The sequence below is a fragment of the Hemicordylus capensis genome, chromosome 1 (assembly GCF_027244095.1).
Source record: "Hemicordylus capensis ecotype Gifberg chromosome 1, rHemCap1.1.pri, whole genome shotgun sequence".
In the NCBI taxonomy this organism is placed as follows: Eukaryota; Metazoa; Chordata; class Lepidosauria; order Squamata; family Cordylidae; genus Hemicordylus; species Hemicordylus capensis.
In genome coordinates this window covers 425,375,408-425,393,711 of record NC_069657.1, presented here as the reverse complement: position 1 = coordinate 425,393,711, position 18,304 = coordinate 425,375,408, and positions in this window count along the sequence as shown.

Sequence of the window (18,304 nt, the reverse complement as noted above, 5' to 3'; positions counted from 1 at the left end):
CTGTTCTTATGTTCTTCATTGAAAGCATGGTGGAAGGGATGCAGCTCCTTCAAAACGGTCTTCCTTAAAACATATTTTCCCCCCTTAGTGTCTTTCCTCTCCTCTTAAAAAAACAAAAACAAAAACCTGAAGAAGGAATTGCTCCTCAAGTCTTCTCTCTGTCTGCAGACTCTACACCCTTGATCGGAGCCGTTTTCAGGCTCTGGTAGAAATTGCATTAATTGCATTTTCCAATCAACACTAAAGAGTTGCCCTTGCCACATACTGGGAACAGAATCATTGCTACCTCTCCCCATTTCCCATAACCTTTTATAATATATTAATCTATTCATACACATAATGTGCAATTGTTTCTTAGCTACTCTTTAACTAAGGAGCATTTTGATTGTTTCCATATTTCCAAATTTCACTTATGCAACCAGTCTTAACCTTCTTCCAGCCCTTCCTACATTTATAAAGTGGTCCTCCCTTGCTTTCTCTCTTTTAATTCTCGAAAACAAAACCTCATTATGCATACTCAATACAAGCATGGGGGTGGGAGGGACAGGCAAGACCAAAATAACCTGGAAGAAGGAGAAGTGGAGGTGAGTTCAGAGGACTTCTGCATTCTGATAAAAATAGCAAACTCACTCCTAAATGTATCTACAAAGAAAGCACAGATTTTCAAATATTCAGGTCTGGAGTCAAGTGTGTGCTCGAACACACACACAGGGCTGGGTGCCTAGAGCACCCAACTCATTGGGGAATCCCCATTGTGGGATAACTGGAGGCCGGGACACATTTTCTGGGCTCCCAAACTCCACATTGCTTAGGGGTGTTCTGTTCCAGTTTGGTTCATCTTCCCTTCCCCCCTGCATCCTCCCCACCCACCAACAATGGTCATGTGCATGACCTTAATGTGTATATTGGAAGGTGACCCATGTGACCTGCAACATGTATAGTCCCTAACCATGTGCATGAGCCTATTGCCAGCTTAATCCTGCTCCCCCTGCATGTGCTGGCTGTATGTACGATTGTTTGTGTAAAATGTGTGATTATCTTCTACTGCTGCTACTGTTACTACTAGAACGATACAACAACAAGAAATACTTATGTACCACTTTTCAACAGCATAGAAAGTTAAATAAGAAATTAATAAGATGGTTCCCTGTCCCAAAAGTGCTAAAAGGAGGCATAGGGTAGACACGAGCAACAGCCACTGGAGGGATGCTGTGCTGGGGCTGGATAGGGACAGTTGCTCTCCCCCTGCTAAATAGAAGAGAGTCGCCACTTTAAAAGGTGCCTCTTTGCTCAGCTAGCTATATACCCTGGCAGCAACAGCATGGGTTCAAGGGCAGCTGCTCTCCCATAACATCTTTAATTGTGATTAAAGGATGGTTGTAAGATTCTTGAGGTAATAGAAGTGAAGCACTTGGAAATCTTGGTACATGCTATATAAATATGGGTGGACCTCCTCACTAATAGTGCAGAGGCACTCTGTGCAAAGTGTTTCCACAGCTTTTAGTAATCCAGAGTCCTGCTGCGAGCATGGGAGGGGGCATTTTCACTGATCTCTCCTTCCCCCGAAAGTGCACTTTAATTTCTAAAAATATGTCTCTGATGGTCATGCAGCCCTGAGGGTCATATTTATGCATATTAAAGAGCACTTCTGGGGGAAGGCGAGATAGGCAGAAATCACCCTCCCACACATACACACACTTACAGTGGGATTCTGGATTGCTAAACAGTGTGGAGGCACTGCCCATAGCACCTGCACACCATTAGTGAGGATTAGGGATGTGTGAGCAGGTTGGAACTGAACCGGTTCCAAGCAGAACCGATTTGGTTCGAAGGCTCAGGGTTGAGCTGAACCACCCCTGGTTCAGCTCGACTCCAGACCAAACCCCCCTCCCTGGCCTGTTCAGGGGGTTCGCGGACCTTTTATAAATATATATATTTTTAAAAAATTACACCTTCTGGGGGGCTTCCTTGAGGCGGCCATGGGGGGGTGGTCTGCAGAGGTTCCCTCACCCCTTCCTTCCTTCCTTCCTTCCTTCCTTCCTTCCTTCCTTCCTTCCTTCCTTCCTTCAAAAATGGCGCCATTCGGTCATTCTTGCTGAAGAACAGCTAAACAGGGCCCTTTATGAAGGAAGAAAGGCTGGGGGGGGGACCTCCATGGACCCCCCCTGCCATCTCAGAGAAGCCCCCCAGAGTGGGTAAGTTTAAAAGATTTTAAAAAAAAATTCATAAAAAGGTCCATGAACTCCTCCCCCCGATTGAACCATAGGGGGTTTGAGGGGGTGCCAGAGCAAACTGGCCTGGTCCAGATCGGATCTGTTTTGGACTAGAACCGAATTGGACCAGCTGGTTCCATGCACACCCCTAGTGAGGATGTTAGTCGCTAAATGCTTAATTCTGGCTGGATTGTGTCCCAAATTCAATGATACCTTGGTGAACATATAATAAGGTAAGCACATTCTCCTTTTCTCATCCAAAAGAAATATTTTGCAGTATTTGAGGTTTCTGGACATTTACTGTTGTGAATGCAACATTTGTTATAGTAATTGCATCAATAAATCATTGGATTGTTTCTGCACGTTGCATGCATGAAGGGTGTTTTCATTGATTTCCATCCCCCCCCCCACACACACACACTTGTTTGAATGAGATGGAAGTTTTTTAATTTGCTTGATTGTTTGCACAGCTAGGCTTAATTAGCATCTGTACAATCATCATGGGTTGTGGTTTGCGGTGTTCTAGTATGAGTAGATGAATATTAAACTGCCTTGTATGAATGTGTGGAAACTGGAGTCCATGAGGATATAATTCAAAAAGGATTCTCTACATGGTTGAGTTGTGGAACCTGTCCCAAAGGAAGACCTGGGGAAAGCAAAAAGCAATGTGTCTGCTAAAGCAATAGGTTAAAAAGAGTTGCAAGATGCCCTCCAGATGCCTGGTTTCCCCCCACCCTCTATTATGCATATGGTTTCCTTCTTCTTGTACATCAAATCATGGGCTTGCTTGACAAATGTGTCCATGCTCTGCAATAGTTTTGGGATCTGCGTTCAGACTTTGCTAGGGCATACTGATTTCTCTGAGATATTTTAAGATCTTGGGAATAACTTTAAAAACTGATATTGAGGTAATTTTACTTTAAGAGAAAATGTTACATTTAAGAGGGAGATATTCTGGTATGTAGAGTAGTGTTGAACATGAGGCAAGAATTAGAAAATTGTAAGGGTGGTCAGCAGTCTGTGAACTGGCAGAGACACAAACAGTCACAGTATGTAGGGGTGTGCAAGGAACCAAACGGTCCAGTTCAGTTCGAACTGGACCTGAATCGGACCGGGCCAGTTCAGTCCAGCACCCCTTGAACCCCCCTGGTTCGGTCTGGTCCAGGGGAAGCTGTGAATTTTTTTTTAATACTTACACCCTCTGGGGGAGTTGTCCAAGGCAGGGGTGGGGGGCAGCAGAGGTTACCCCTCCCCTGCTGGCCTCCCTTATTCCTCTTTGGCCGTTTTATAGCCTTCCTCCCTCATCGTGGTGGCCATTCTGCACAATTATTCAGGAATAAGGGAGACTGGCAGGGGCAGAGGGGGCCTCCACAAACACCCCATGCTGTCGCCTCAGACAACTCCCCAGAGGGGGTATGTGTAATTTTTTTATTTTTTAAAAACCAAACCCAAAAAACTCGCGCACTCCCAAGGGGTTCGGCCTGGGATTGGATCAAACAGAGTATGGTTCAGTTCGATCCTGAACAGTTGAACCAAACCAGTTTGGTGTAGAAAAAAATTGATATTGAACCTATTTGCACATCCCTAGATATATGTAGCTGCAAATAAATTGTAAATATACTGATGCACCTGAGATGGGTTTATTCTCTTTAGTAGAGACAACACTTTCAGGATGAACACATGTCCTTATCCCAGTCTGGAATAATCTAGACATACTGAATCATGAACATATGTGAACCTTCCTTACAGTGAATCAGACCATTGGTCCATTGTGAACAGGACACTGAATGACAGCCACTCTCCAGGGATTCAGACAGGGGTCCCTCCTAGCCCTGCCTGCCAATTCAGGTTAGCGATGTGCAAACCAGAGCTGGACTGGGCCTGGTTCAGCTTGACCTCAAGCCGAACCCCCTGATCCGGTTCTGAGCTGGTCTGGGATTCAAAAACTTTATATCTAGATCTAGATATAAACTCACTGCCAGGCCCATGGTAATTTTGCCACCTCCAGGGAGTGCTTCTGGGTCTGCAGGGGGGTGTCTCTTAAGTTCCCCCCTCCCCCCACTGGCCTCCCTGCAGTCTTTTCCGGGCCTGTTTTGCCTATTTTAGGGCCTTTCTGGCTCTCTCCCGGCTTACAGCGGCCATTTTGATGGCTGCCATGCATTCGCATGAGCTAGTTGTGTGCCCAATGATCTGGGCATGCAAACAGCTCATGTGCATGCATGGTGGCCTTCAAAATGGCCACTGCGAGCTGAAAGAGCGAACAACAACAAATATGTATATACTGCTTTTCAACAAAAGTTTCCAAAGTGGTTTACACAGAGGAATAATAAAGAAAGAAAGATGGATCCCTGTCCCCAAAGGGCTCACATAAGATAGACACCAGCAACAGCCACTGGAGGGAATCTGTGCTGGGGATGGATAGGACCAGTTGCTCTCCCTTTGCTCAATAAAGAGAATCACCACTTTTAAAAGGTGCCTCTTTGCCCACTTAGCAAAGGTTAGTAATTTAACCCCTATGCAGCATTTCTCCAGTGGCTGTTTCTGGGGTTTCTCCTGTGTGTCTTCTTAGGGTGTGTTCTCAAATGAGCTAGGCTGGCAGGAAAGCAGTAATCTAGATCCAAGCAGTGTGAACACTCCTGATTATGCGTCACAAGAACCCAGAAATGTAGGGCTTGCAATTGTACCCAGTCCACTTCAACAGTGGATCAGTGGTCTAGGATTTGATCTGGAGTGGGTGCTATGGGGTTAGTGTGTGCCAGGCACAATTACAAGCCCTATATTTCCAGGTTCTCACAACACAAAGCTGTGAGCATGCACATTGCTTGGATGTAGGATTCCCACTTTCCCGCCAGCCTGGATTATTGTGAGAGTGTGCCCTTAGACACTAAGCCCTTGACAATGACGAGGGAACCACCACCACCACCACCACATCCTCCTCCTCCCCTCCCCCTCCTCCTTATCTTCTATGCAAACAATTTTGAGAACATTTTCATTGAAAAGTGCTCTGTGTGTGTGTGTGTGTGTGTGTGTCTGTGTGTGTACACACACACACACACACACACACACACGGAGGTACTTATTGTACAGGGTCAGAACTCAGGAGACTATATTGATCTGCTGGTTCTGGATGGGGTCATGCTTCCCTGGAACAGGTACGCAGTCTGGGGGTGCTTCTGGATCTGAACTTCTCCCTGGTATACCAGGTTGAGGTGGTGGCCAGAGGTGCTTTTTGTCAGCTTCAGCTGATACGCCAGCTGTGTCCATTTCTTGAGATGAACAGCCTCAAAATGGTGGTACATCTGCTGGTAACCGCTAGGCTGGATTACTGCAATGCACTCTATGTGAGGCTGCTTTTGTAGTAGTACAGAAACTGTAGTTGGTCCAGAATGTGGTGGCCAGGTTGGTCTCTGGATCATCTAGGACAGACCATATCACTCCTGTGTTGAAAGAATTAGACTGGCTGCCGATATGTTTCCGGACAAAATACAAGGTGCTGGTTGGTTATTTATTTATTTATTGGATTTATATACCACTCTTCCAAAATGTCTCAGGGCGGTTCACAGCATGATAAAAACAATTAAAACAAATTAACAATTAAAAACTATTAAAATATAATAAAACCAATAAAACAGCTAAAAGCCCTGAAAATCAGGGCAACAATTTAAAACAGTTAATCATTTAAAATCCTGGAAGGCCAGGCCAAATAGGTAGGTTTTAAGGGCTCTCCTGTAGGATGACAATGATCTCAAATTATGAATTTCTGCCGGGAGTGCATTCCACAGCCCAGGAGCAGCTACAGAGAAGGCCCACCTCTGCGTCACCACCAGATGAACCGGTGGCAACTGGAGACGGACCTCCTCAGATGATCTTAAGGTGTGGTGGGGATCATGTAAAAGAAGGCGCTCTCTTAGATAACTTGGACCTAAGCCGTTCAAGGCTTTAAAGGTAGTAACCAACACTTTGTATTCTGCCCGGAAACATATCGGCAGCCAGTGTAGCTGTTTCAAAACAGCCATAGTATGGTCTCTCCGGGTTGCCCCAGAGACCAACCTGGCTGCCGCATTCTGAACTAACTGAAGTTTCCTTCAGTTAGACTACGTACAAAGGCAGCCCCACGTACAGTGCATTGCAGTAGTTGAGCCGGGAGGTTACCAGCTGATGCACCACTGTTTTGAGGTCATCCTCTCTGAGGAATGGGCACAGCTGTTGAATCAGCCGAAGCTGATAGAAAGCACTCCTGGCCATGGCCTCCACCTGAGATACCAGGATAAGGCCTGGGTTCAGGAATACTCCCAAGCTGCGCACCTGATCCTTCTGGGGGAGTGTAAGCACATCCAGCACAGGGAGATCTAACTCATCCCTCAGATTATGAGCCCCTACAATGAACACCTCCGTCTTGCTTGGAGGTGCTCATTGGTGCTCAGAGGTGCTCAGCTTCAATCCCTTCTCCCTCATCCAGACCATTACTGCCTGTAGGTAGGCATTTAGAGAATGAGTGCCATTTCTTGAAGATGAAAAGGAGAAGTAGATTTGGGTGTCATCAGCATACTGATAACACCCAGTACCAAATCTCCTGATGACCTCACCCAGCGGTTTCATGTAGATATTGAAAACCATTGGTGACAGAATGGAGCCCTGGGGGACTCCATATAGCAGCTCCCGTTTTGAGGAGCTACTGTCACCAAGCTCCACCTTCTGGAATCTACCCAAGAGATAGGAACGGAACCACTGCAAAGCATTCCCCCCTGTCCCCAACTCCCCCAGGCGATCCAGAAGGATACCATGGTTGATGGTAACGAACACTGCCGAGAGATCCAGAAGAACCAGCAGAGTCACACTCCCTCTGTTGATTCCCCAGTAAAGGTCATCCATCAGGCCGAACAAGGCTGTCTCAACCCCATAGCCAGCCCTAAAGCCAGTTTGAAATGGATCTAGATAATCAGTTTCCTCCAAGACTGCCTGGAGCTGGTCGGCCACCACCCTCTCAATCACGTTGCCCAACCAAGGGAGATCGGAGATTGGCCTGTAAGTGTCCATCAGTAAGGGATCCAGAGAAGGCTTCTTTAGGAGTGGACTAATCAATGCCTCCTTCAAACAAGGAGGCACCCTACCCTCCCTCAGTGATGCGTTTATGATATTAACTAGGCCATCTCCAACAATCTCCCTGCTAGATAGAAGCAGCCAAGTCGGGCAAGGATCCAGGGAGCAGGTGGTAAGCCTCACCGCCCCAAGCAGCTTGTCCACATCCTCAGGAGTCACAGATTGAAACTGATCCAACCTAACCCTGCAAGAGGGATTGCTGGACACCTCCTCCATAGATCCTGCAAAAACAGTGGAGTCCAAGTCGGCCTGAATACAGGAGATCTTGTTTGCAAAAAACCCATTAAAGGCATCACAGCAGAATGACCCTGGGGACTGATTTGAAGTAGAAGAAGCAGAAATCAAATTGCTCACAACCCGGGATAGCTCCACTGAGCGCGAACCTGCAGCCGCAATGCGCGCAGACCAAAAACTCTTTTTTGCTGCACGCACTGTGACCGCATAACTCTTCAAATGGGTCACATGCTGTATCTTGTCAGATTTGAACCAAGTTCTCCTCCACTTGCACTCTAATCACCTACCCAACCACTTCTGCCACCGCAACTCCTCAGTATACCAAGGGGCCATTTTTGCAGCAGGTCAGAAGGAACGCTTAGGAGCAATCATGTCTACTGCCCTGATGAGTTCCCTGTTCCAGGTTCCCACCACGGTACTGACAGAATCACCGGCCACACCAACGTCAAAATCCTCCAAGGCCTTTTGAAATCTCACTGGGTCCAGCAGATTTTTCAGACAGACCTTCCTAATAGGTCCATCACCCCTGCAGGGGTGGATTGCGGCTGTGAGACCAATCTTAACCAGGTAGTGGTCCGTCCATGACAATGGGGAAACCACTGGATCCCCCACCCACGGAACACCCTCCTGATCTGAACAAAAGACCAAATCAAGTGTGTGGCCGGCAACATCAGTTGGTTCAGAAACTAATTGAGATAGGCCCATAGTTGTCATAGCTGCTATGATCTCCTGAGCTGCACCAGACAAGCCAGTCCCAAAGTGGATATTGAAGTCCCCCAGCACTAAAAGTCTAGGAGACTCCAACACCAACTCTGCGACCAGCTCCGTCAGCGTAGTTAGGGAGTCGGTTGGGCAGCAGGGTGGAGAATCCTCAATCTAACCCTAGTTCCCAGCCTCAAAAATATGCACTCGATATAAGTCACAGGCGCCCTGGTATGGGAAATGGTATTCTTATGGACCACAGCCACTCTACTACCCCCCCACATCCTCTAGCCTGCTCCACGACAGAATAACCTGGTGGGAGAAGCTGAGCCCACACAGGACCACTTGCCTCCCCCAACCAGGTCTCGGTTATACATGCCAGGTCAGCTCCCTCATCCACGATCAAATCGTGGACAATTTTGGTCTTATTCCGAACTGACCTGGCATTACAGAGGAGCAAGGCCAGACTCTGTGGTTATTACTTATAAAGCCCTAAACAGCTTAGGCCCTGGGTATTTAAGAGAACATCTTCTTCACCATGAGCCCCACCACCTGTTGCGATCATCTAGAGAGGTTTGCCTGCAGTTCCTGCCAACTTGCCTGGTGGCTAGTTGGGAACGGGTCTTCTCCATTGCTGCCCCTGGACTTTGGAATGCACTCCCTGTTGAAATAAGAGTCTCCCCATCTCTGGCAACTTTTAAAAAGGTGCCAAAGACACATTTATTGACCCAGGCTTTTAATTAGATTTATGGTTTAAATTTTAATGCTGGTTTTATATGATTTTACTGTTAATGTTTTTAATGTTTAAATGATTTTAATTAATTGTTTTAGTTTTGATTTTAACTGTTAATTGATTTTAATTGTTTTTATTTGTTGTAAACCACTCAGCCATTTTTGAAGGGGCAATATATAAATCAAACAAACAATAAATAGTAGTAGTAGTAGCAGTAGTAGTAGTAGTAGTAGTAATAGTAGTAATCTACCACTGAGCTATGGTGCCATCTCCTCAATTTATATACTGCTGCCAAGACCTCATTTATAATATCAGCAAATTTCTGATTTCTGCTATAAGACACTACACAAGTTTCTGTCAGACAACTGCAGAATACTGGCCAGTGTTACAGTGACCCACATGAATGTATCACTTACATCATTGGAAGTGGTCAAGCAAACATTCTGTTTTGTGCAACAAAGAGTCTTGTGTAACTCAAAAGCTTACATCTTCTTCAAGAAAAGCTCAGTAGCCTGAGATATTATTTTACCGATATCCCATAAGCATGATTTGTCAGGGTAGGGTGGAACTGAAAGAGTAGATAAGAAAAAACAAACAGTAAACAGGCTATTTCTTTTGATCTTATCAAACCTCAAATGAGCCCTCAAGGCAGTTCACATAAAAATTTAATTCAAACAGAATGAGAAACTATCCAATGCACCATTAAAATCAAAGCGGTGAAACCGAAAACCTAAAAAATAAAAGGAAAAAGAACCCCTCACAGCATCAGCAAAGACAGTACAATACTTAGTTAGCTCCTCAAGAGCCTAAAGTTTAGACTCCTTCAGTATAGTGAGAAGTCAGAAGCAGAGGATGTGTAGGAGCCTTCCAGGAATGGGCAGCCATTTGTCTGTGAATTGCATTTGTCCCTTAATGAGTGATGAATGCTTGAGAGATCTTCTTCCAGACAAGCCTCTTAGGAGCCGTATGCAAAATTCACTGAAAAGTTAAATAGCCATGAAACATGGTGGGGCGACTCGTTGTATAAACAGCATCACAACTGGAAATACACATGGGACCACTTGGGGAATACGATCGAGCATAGCTGATACTGAGACCTTGAAAGGCCGCTGTAAATATTCCCATGTAAAGACTTTCACCTGTTGCCTTAAATCATTCATACCAAAGGAATGTCCGCTGTTGACTTCGACCTTGGGCGCAGGGCAGGAGGACATCAAAGGGGGAAGTTAACAGATCAGGTGGCAGGTAGGTAGAGGACTCAGGTTTCTGGATAAAAGGACGGCCAGTAAGTTGCAAAACAGGTGGAGCTGAGGTATTAGCACCTGGATACATGAGTGCTATTGCCTGGATTTTTTGCTCAGATTTTTTTAAAGGAATATTTCTTGTCTGTTTATATATTAATGCAATTAATTGCACATACAATTGATGTGCAATTGCTCATGTCAAGCACTAAGGCTGAGTTTATAAACAGGGCAGAACCCAGCCAGTCTTACACTCATGAAAGTCCCATTGATTTCAGCAGAATTAAGCAAGTGACAAGCAGGCTTCATTCAGATTAATTGTGGATTTGCCACATATCTGACTCGATGTGTGCACAGAACTGGTTTTTTCTTGTTCATTTCGAATCCGGCTTGGATGCAAACCGACCTGGCCTTGGTCTTGGTCTTGTCCAAACTAGGTCTGGTCTGGTTCGGCCATCAAACTGGGCTAAACCAGTTGGCGGGCTGGCTCAGGGCGTATATTTTTAAAGGGGAAATCAGATGAGGATTCCCCTTTAGAAGTAAAAGGCATTCAATAATAATGCAGGGGTGGGGGAGCGAAAGGGTACTTTTAACCTTTAACTTTCAGGCAGCGGTGGTGGCTGGGATGGCGGAGGCAGAGACATCAGCCCAGGCAGCGAAAGCTCCCCCAACCCCTCTGCTGGCCAGCCCGATGACAGCCCAGCCTGACTGCGACCCGGTTCCAGCCTCTGTGCATATGCAGAGGCCATTTTCATAAACTCCATACATGTGCAGAGGCCATTTGAGTCACCATGCAAATCATGTGGTGATGCAAATGGCCTCTGGAGATCACAAAATTTGGCCCAAACCAGGTTGCAGCCAGCCTAGGCTGTCATTTGGTAGGCCAGTGGGGTGGGTGAGCCCCCGCTGATGTCTCTGCCACTTCCGTGGCTGCTGCCACTGCCTCTGGCATCCCAGCCATCCCCACCACCTGCAAGTTAAAGATAAAAAGTACCCTTTCGCTCACCCCCCTCCTTAGGCTAGGCTAGGCTAGGGCATCCTTTTCTGGATTCCCCTTTACAAATATACCCCCGAACCATCCTGTGAGCCAGTTCGTAACCCAGTCCAGTTTGAACCTGGACCACCCAAACCGAACTGGTTTGATTCGGACTGTGGTTCGAATCAAGCCGGCTCACATATCCCTATATCTGACTTGTGAGCGTGATATCTCTATCTAGAATAAAACAAAGACTTGGTTAGTTTCATATGGAGGTGATAAACTCATGCAAGACAAATGCTTATATGGTATAGTGGGGTTCCCAACCTGTGGTACTCTGGATGTTGCCGAACTACATTTTTCAAAACATGTATATCCCACTCTTCCTCCGAGGGGCTCAGAGCAGTGTACATGGTTATTTTTATCCTCACAACAACCCTGTGAGGTAGGTTAGGCTGAGAGATACATGACAGGCCCAGAGACACCCAGTGAGTTTCATGGTTGAATGGGGATTCGAACCTGGGTCTTCTCAGTCCTAGTCTAACACCCATGATAGTTCCCATCATCCCCATCATCAATTTATTGTGCAGGCATCATTTCATATATAGTGGAGCCATGTTGAATTGTTCTTAACTGATTAGCTAAGGTAGAAACTCTATACAGCACAGGTGTTCCCAACCCATGGACCAGATGTGGACAATATCTGGTTGGGATGTGGACATCCCAACCAGATGTTGCTGAGAGATTATGTGAGTTGTAGTTCAGCAACATCTGGAGAGTCCCGTGTTACCTACCCCTGTTTTAGACTCTAAAGGGCTACTATGTTTTCCACCTTTTTGTTGAGACAGACTTACGTGAGTAGTCTACTCTCCTGGAAGATACTTTCCGATTGTGTTTAGAAACAAACCAAGATCAGTTGTGACAACCAAACTGGCCAATCTTGGTTGATTCTAGACAACTTATCTAAAATAAACTGGGATATGAACTCAAGGTTTGATGTGGGTTTCTGATCTTGTGTTATTTCGAGAATGTTGGTTAGAATAAATTAAGACCAGTTTATTCTAGACATCACAACTGATCTTGGTTTGTTTCTAAACACAATTGGAATACAGTTTTTTCTAACTTGTATGCTGATGGGGAAGGGGGGTTCTGTACTCCCAAGGCTAAGAGATGTTGTATGGGCCAAGGTTTAACTGTGTTTCCCATGACTTCTTAATCAGTCCGGTGAACACAAACTTTTATAACTAATTTGCTAATTTTTCAGTAGAATTCTTCTGACTTACATATGGACAAAGGAGGGAGGTGTACACACTCCTGAAAATTTGAGGTTTCATGAGGAACCAAGCCATAACCATGGTTCTGCAGGTGACATCTGTGTGACAACTGGGTGTGACATTTTTTAAAGCTCTCTTGGATTAAAACATTATCTATCTATCTATCTATCTATCTATCTATCTATCTATCTATCTATCTATCTATCTATCTATCTTGCCAGTGCTGCTGAATCTTCAAACTTTGTTTAGATACTCCTCATTAAGGCTGGACCAAGCTGTCTCTACTGGGGTCTGTAAGCAGATGCCTTTCGCTCTTGAAGACAGTAGGTGTGGCTGGCCTTGACTGGGAAGTGAGAGAAAGATGCTCTTCTAAAGCCAGCCTGCAATTAAAGACCACAGTAGGGGAGCAGCTACAACTGAACAGGGTGGAGTGGGAACAAATGTCTCCGGGCCCTTGAGGGAGAGGAGGCCTGCCAGTTGAGCCAGTTGAGCTTGTTCACTCTCCCCTTTCTGCCTCTCTGAAGAGGAAGGCAGGAAGGTGGGAGGAGGCAGGGGCCCATCTTCATTTTTTGTCCCAGGGCCCACTCCAACCTTGCTGTGCCCCTGGGCTGCAGGTGTGTTTGCTAGGTGCCAAATCTGCTCCTCCTTTGTAACATCTTCAATGGCAGAGGAGGCCCAAGTTATTTTGGTGCCTGAGGCAAAGCATCAAACACTGTCTTGCCCCACAACCCAAAGCAGAGGGGCAACCCCTTTCAAAACAGACCCTTGCAAGCTTTGAAAGTGGCATGGGGGAGGGGCCAGAAAGGAGGGAAGGTTGCCAGCAGCCTCCTTTTCTCTGCTTGTGCCTCTTGCAAGCTTTTTAAGTAGCATGAGGAGAGGCGCTCCTTGCGAAGCTTGCAAGGTTCAGATCAGACCCAAAGAGCTGCTCCAGCGGCGGCAGCAGGGGGCATTTTACCACCCTGATGGGCCCAATAATCTGCCTCCTGAAATGACAGCCTCTCCTCACCTCATGAAAGATCTGCCCTGTTCAATGGCAAACCACTTTCCTCCAGGAAATAAAGAAAAGGAGGAGAGTCAGGCCTAGAGAACCAGCCCAGTCTGTCCCTTAGCCCAACCTTATGTAAAAGTGACTTTTATTCACCAGGTATTGTTGGAACTGGGTGTCTTTTAGTACAGGTTTTCTCTCCTAGACTGCCATAGGATTTTATCTTACATTTCTACATGCAATGTTATTAGAGATTATTTTCTTGCAGCCTTTAAGTGTTGTCACTCACCTGATGCTCACCTGACTTTAAATGTTGTCACTCAACACATAGAGGCTATTCACATGTGCAGCAGAAACTGGGCTAAGGGAGCCCAGCCCAGTTTCTGCAGCGCATTGGAACCACTGGGAGCTGTGTGGCTCCCAATGGAGGTGTGGCGGCGAGCTTCCTTAGGTATCCCACTGCTTAACCCAGGTTTTGAGTGAGAGTGTGCCCAGCAACCAGGCTAAGTGATCATGTGTCAGAAGGCATACTTGGGGTGGGAGGGGGGCTCTCAGTAATGCACTGCGCACTCACGTGGAGCATTATTGGGGTTCTAGGGGTAGGGCACCACGCAGCAGCACTTCCCTGCACCCGACCCCTGAAGCGGCTGGGCGAGGCACGGTGAGGTGTGGGTGGCCCACAGGAGGGCCACTGCTCATCTGGGTGGGTGATCTGCCCACCCAGATGCTTTCCTGTGATCGTCTGCGGGGAGGTAAGTGCTTTCAGGCTTCCTCCCCACAAAAGAGGGTAGCCCTTTTCACTGATCATGAGGAGGGCTTCCATGTGGGACAGAAAAGCAATCTCTCTTCATAGACAGATAGATAGACATACATACAGACAGACAGATTAGAGCTCTGACTTTGCTCTGTTGCTTGGGCTCGTCAATGTTTTAATAGTTAACAAGAAGTTCTTCTTTTGAATAACGATTCCACTTATTCCTCAGCGGTGGACACTGGCCTGTGCTGTGGGAACTTGATTTTTTATTTTGGAAACTTGGCAAGTGTCAGTTTAACCACAGGGACTTGGATTAGAAGAAACAGCATGCATGCATTTGGGGGAATGGTTTTGACAGAATTAAAATGACATTGCAGAAAGGCTACAGTTCTCAGGTACATTTTACAACATTGTTTTGTAGGCTATTATTAGCCACAAGGTTACTGAGCTATCTCCACTAAACCGAGTCCTATGAATCAGCTTAGTTTGTAGCTGTGCTATTCCAAAGAAGGGGATGAGACCTAGCAATGGGCTGAAGTGAAGAACTGTTGCCTCAGATACCAATGTTAAGGCAAACATTCATTTTTTAAAATGTCCCTGAGGGTTGTGCAGCCCTCGGGGACATATTTTTGAGTGGCACAGAGGGCTTTCTGGGGAAGGGGAGGGAGTCAAAAATTGTCATTACTCTGCTGCACCAGTGCAGTTAGTTAGGAAGCTCTGTTAGGCTTCTCTCTTACTGCACTGGTGCTTCCTTGCTCTGAACGTTGCCACTGGCTTACATTTTGTGCAGTGGGCATCCATTGGAGAGGGAGGCATGCCAGCTGCTTGCGCACCAGCCAACAGCCTGCTTGTGCTGCTCCATGCCTTCTAAGCTATATGTCAGCAGAGTCGCAACCTATTCCCACTGGAAATTATGGGAGTGGATCATAACTGCTTTGCCCTATAGCTTAGTAGGCACACAGCAGCCCCTGACTCCTCTGTCAGTGTGGAGGAGCCATGAGCTGGTGCGCAAGCAATTTACATGCCTCCCTCTTAGATGGGTGGCTTGTTGTGCAGAATGCAAGCCACTGATTCCATGGCTCAAACACAATACCCCATATCCTCACAGACAGAAGCATAGGGAGGCCGGTGGCGGCCCGTGTGCAGCTGCCATCATGGCCTCCTGACCCTGCCCCTTGCATCTGACATCAAAGACAGGGGGCAGACGTACAGCCATCAGACGTACAGCCATCAGACGTACAGCCCCCGCCTCCTTTAGCAGCACAGATGGGCTGTTGGCTACTATAGAAGCAGTGAGTGTGTCTCCGACGGGCTGCTCACTGTGCAGAAGGTAAGCCACTGACTCCCTGCCTCACAAGCACCATAATGCCCCATATCCTCACACAGCAATAATTCACTGCTTAACTGCTGCTTAGTTTTTACTGTCGTTAAAGACTACTGGTGTAGCCAATGGGGCTGCTGCAGAACAACTTAAAGCTGTTTGCGAGTAAAAACAGAACCGTTCATGAATTGTGGTTTATTGCTCTGTGAGCAGGGGCGGAGCCACCACTGGGCATATGGGTTCAAACAGAAGCTGGGCTGCCACCAATCAGGGGCCACGAGCATGGTCTGACCCAGAGCTTTTCTAAATGAAGGGGTTTGTTGCAATAGAATAGTTGGGTCTGTGCACTCAATTGCTATTCAGTGGAAACATTTCCTTGAGCTGGGAATGAGGAAGAATCAAAAGCTACAAGCCACATGAATACATTAAATGGCCATTTCCCCAAAATACAAGAAGCTGCACATTCTGGATTAGCCAAGTAAAACATAGCTCTTCGAACTTCTTCTTCTTTATGTGTAAAAAGGATCTTTAAATCGTTTTTAAATGCTCCTGGTGTGGCCTTGGGGGAGATTGTGTGTGTGTGTAAATGGTATGTGGCTTCCAAACATAGTTGAGTCTATACAGATTGGTTTTAAATGTGTGTTTAATTCATATCTCTAATCCCAAGTGTTGCTCTGTTTTGCTGACTTCTTTTCCTATGTGTTATACAGACATCAATGATATGTGTTCTTTCCCGTGTTTTCTGGAACCTGACCTAACAGCAGCATGAAAAATATCAGCAATTCAAACACCACAAAATGAAGGAGAGAAAAAAATTGGTGGCTGACTTCCAGACTAATGGCCCATGCATGGAACAAGGTTTTGCAGCACAATGATAAAGGGGTGATTTTTGCAGAATCCAACCTCCCCTCTGCTGCCCCCAATGGTCCCCTGCCCAAAATATCCCACTTTCCCTTTAAGGCGCCCAGAGCAGTGTATATGGTAATGTTTATCCTCACAAAAACCTTGTGAAGTAGGTTAGGCTGAGTGAAATGACTGGCCCAGAATCACCCAGTGAGTTTCTGGCTGAATGGGGATTTCAACTCAGGTCTCCCTGGCCCTAGTCCAACACTCTAACCACTACACCACACTCACTGGAGCTCATCAGAGAGCCAGTGTGGTATAGTGGTTAGAGTGCTGGACTAGCACCGGGGAGACCCGAGATCAAATCCTCATTCAGCCATGATACTTTGTGGGTTACTCTGGGCCAGTCACGTCTCTCTCAGCTTAACCTACTTCACAGGGTTGTTGTGAGGAGAAACTTAAGTATGTAGTACACTGCTCTGGGCTCCTTGGAGGAAGAGCGGGATATAAATGTTAAATAAATAAATAAATAAATAAACAAACAAATCAATCAATCAATCAATCAATCAATCTCATGAGTGGGAACCCTCTTCCAGCCAGTCAATTAAAGGAGTGACACTGCTGTTGCTGCCCTCAGCTTTATGAGTGGTGGAGGAGCCATGGAGGTACCAGAGCAGCTTTTCAAGTTTGCTTTAAGCTTCCAGTGAGGTCTTTTGCTGCATTTTGAATACCGTATTTTATGGACTATAAGACTCACTTTTTTCCTCGAAAAATATCCGCCAAAATTCAGGAGCGTCTTATATGTTTTAACAGTTTAATATGTTAAAACTCTGAAAAACTGGATTAAAATTAAGGTGCGTCTTATAGTCCGTAGCGTCTTATAGTCCGTAAAATACGGTAAGTGTGCAAATGGAGTATGAAGAATTAAGTGAGAAAGCTATGAAAATACGAGTTCTGTTTGCAACACCCTACTTGTGTAAATCAGAATTTTCAGCAGTTCCTGCTAAAAAGTGCAAATACGCATCAAAAAGAAATTTAGCACCCCAAATTAGATTTTAGGTTTGAAGTCCAGGTTTGAAAAATAAAGCAGGAGCAAGCAGGCTCATCCTTCTCATTGAGGTAAATGTGCTTTATTTATCCCCTCCCCGCTAATTAAATTAGTAGCTTTAATCATGAGGGATTATATTGACTATATTTAAATATATATATATTATTTTAGGGGGTCACAGTCTCAACGAGTCTGAGAACTCTTAACTTAGATAACGAGAAGTGCAGCTAGAGCAAATGCAAAATGGGAGTGGTTTGCACAATCAAGTGTTAGAGGTGATTGTCTTTGGTTTCTGAACTCAAATTGTTATCCTAGTTTGCAGGAATAAGGAACTGCAAGATATTTTAGCCCATCCTCCTCCCTATCTTGGCTTTCTCACAAGCCACTGTCGTACAAGGGCACTGCCAAGGAACTGACGGGTGTGTTTGATGTTTCAAGCCCTCAAGCTGTGCAAAAACATTCTGAGGAAAATCAATGTTTAGCTTGTTTAAGCAGTAGTGTGGCTCAATCCAAAGACATATGAGTGGAAGCAATCAAGACTAACTGGACATTAAGCTTGAGCTGAAATGAATATTCGTGAAATTCAGACTTGGCTGAAACTTCTAACGTTGCCATTCAAACATTGATGGGAAGTACATTTGAGTTCCCTACTGAACATGAAATTTTACCTCAGAATGTGAGTGTTTTGTGGCAGCATCTTTTGGGATGATATATGTTGCCATGTCTTGGTTGCTTTGATTTTGTCAGGCACCAAACATGAAGTCATCAAATGTTAAATTTGCATTTAAATTCGCACTATTGCATGCTACTCATTGCCTGTTCTTTTCAAAGTGAGGATTGCCCTTTACCAGTAAAGGAGGCAGGCAGGGAGGGAAGGTAA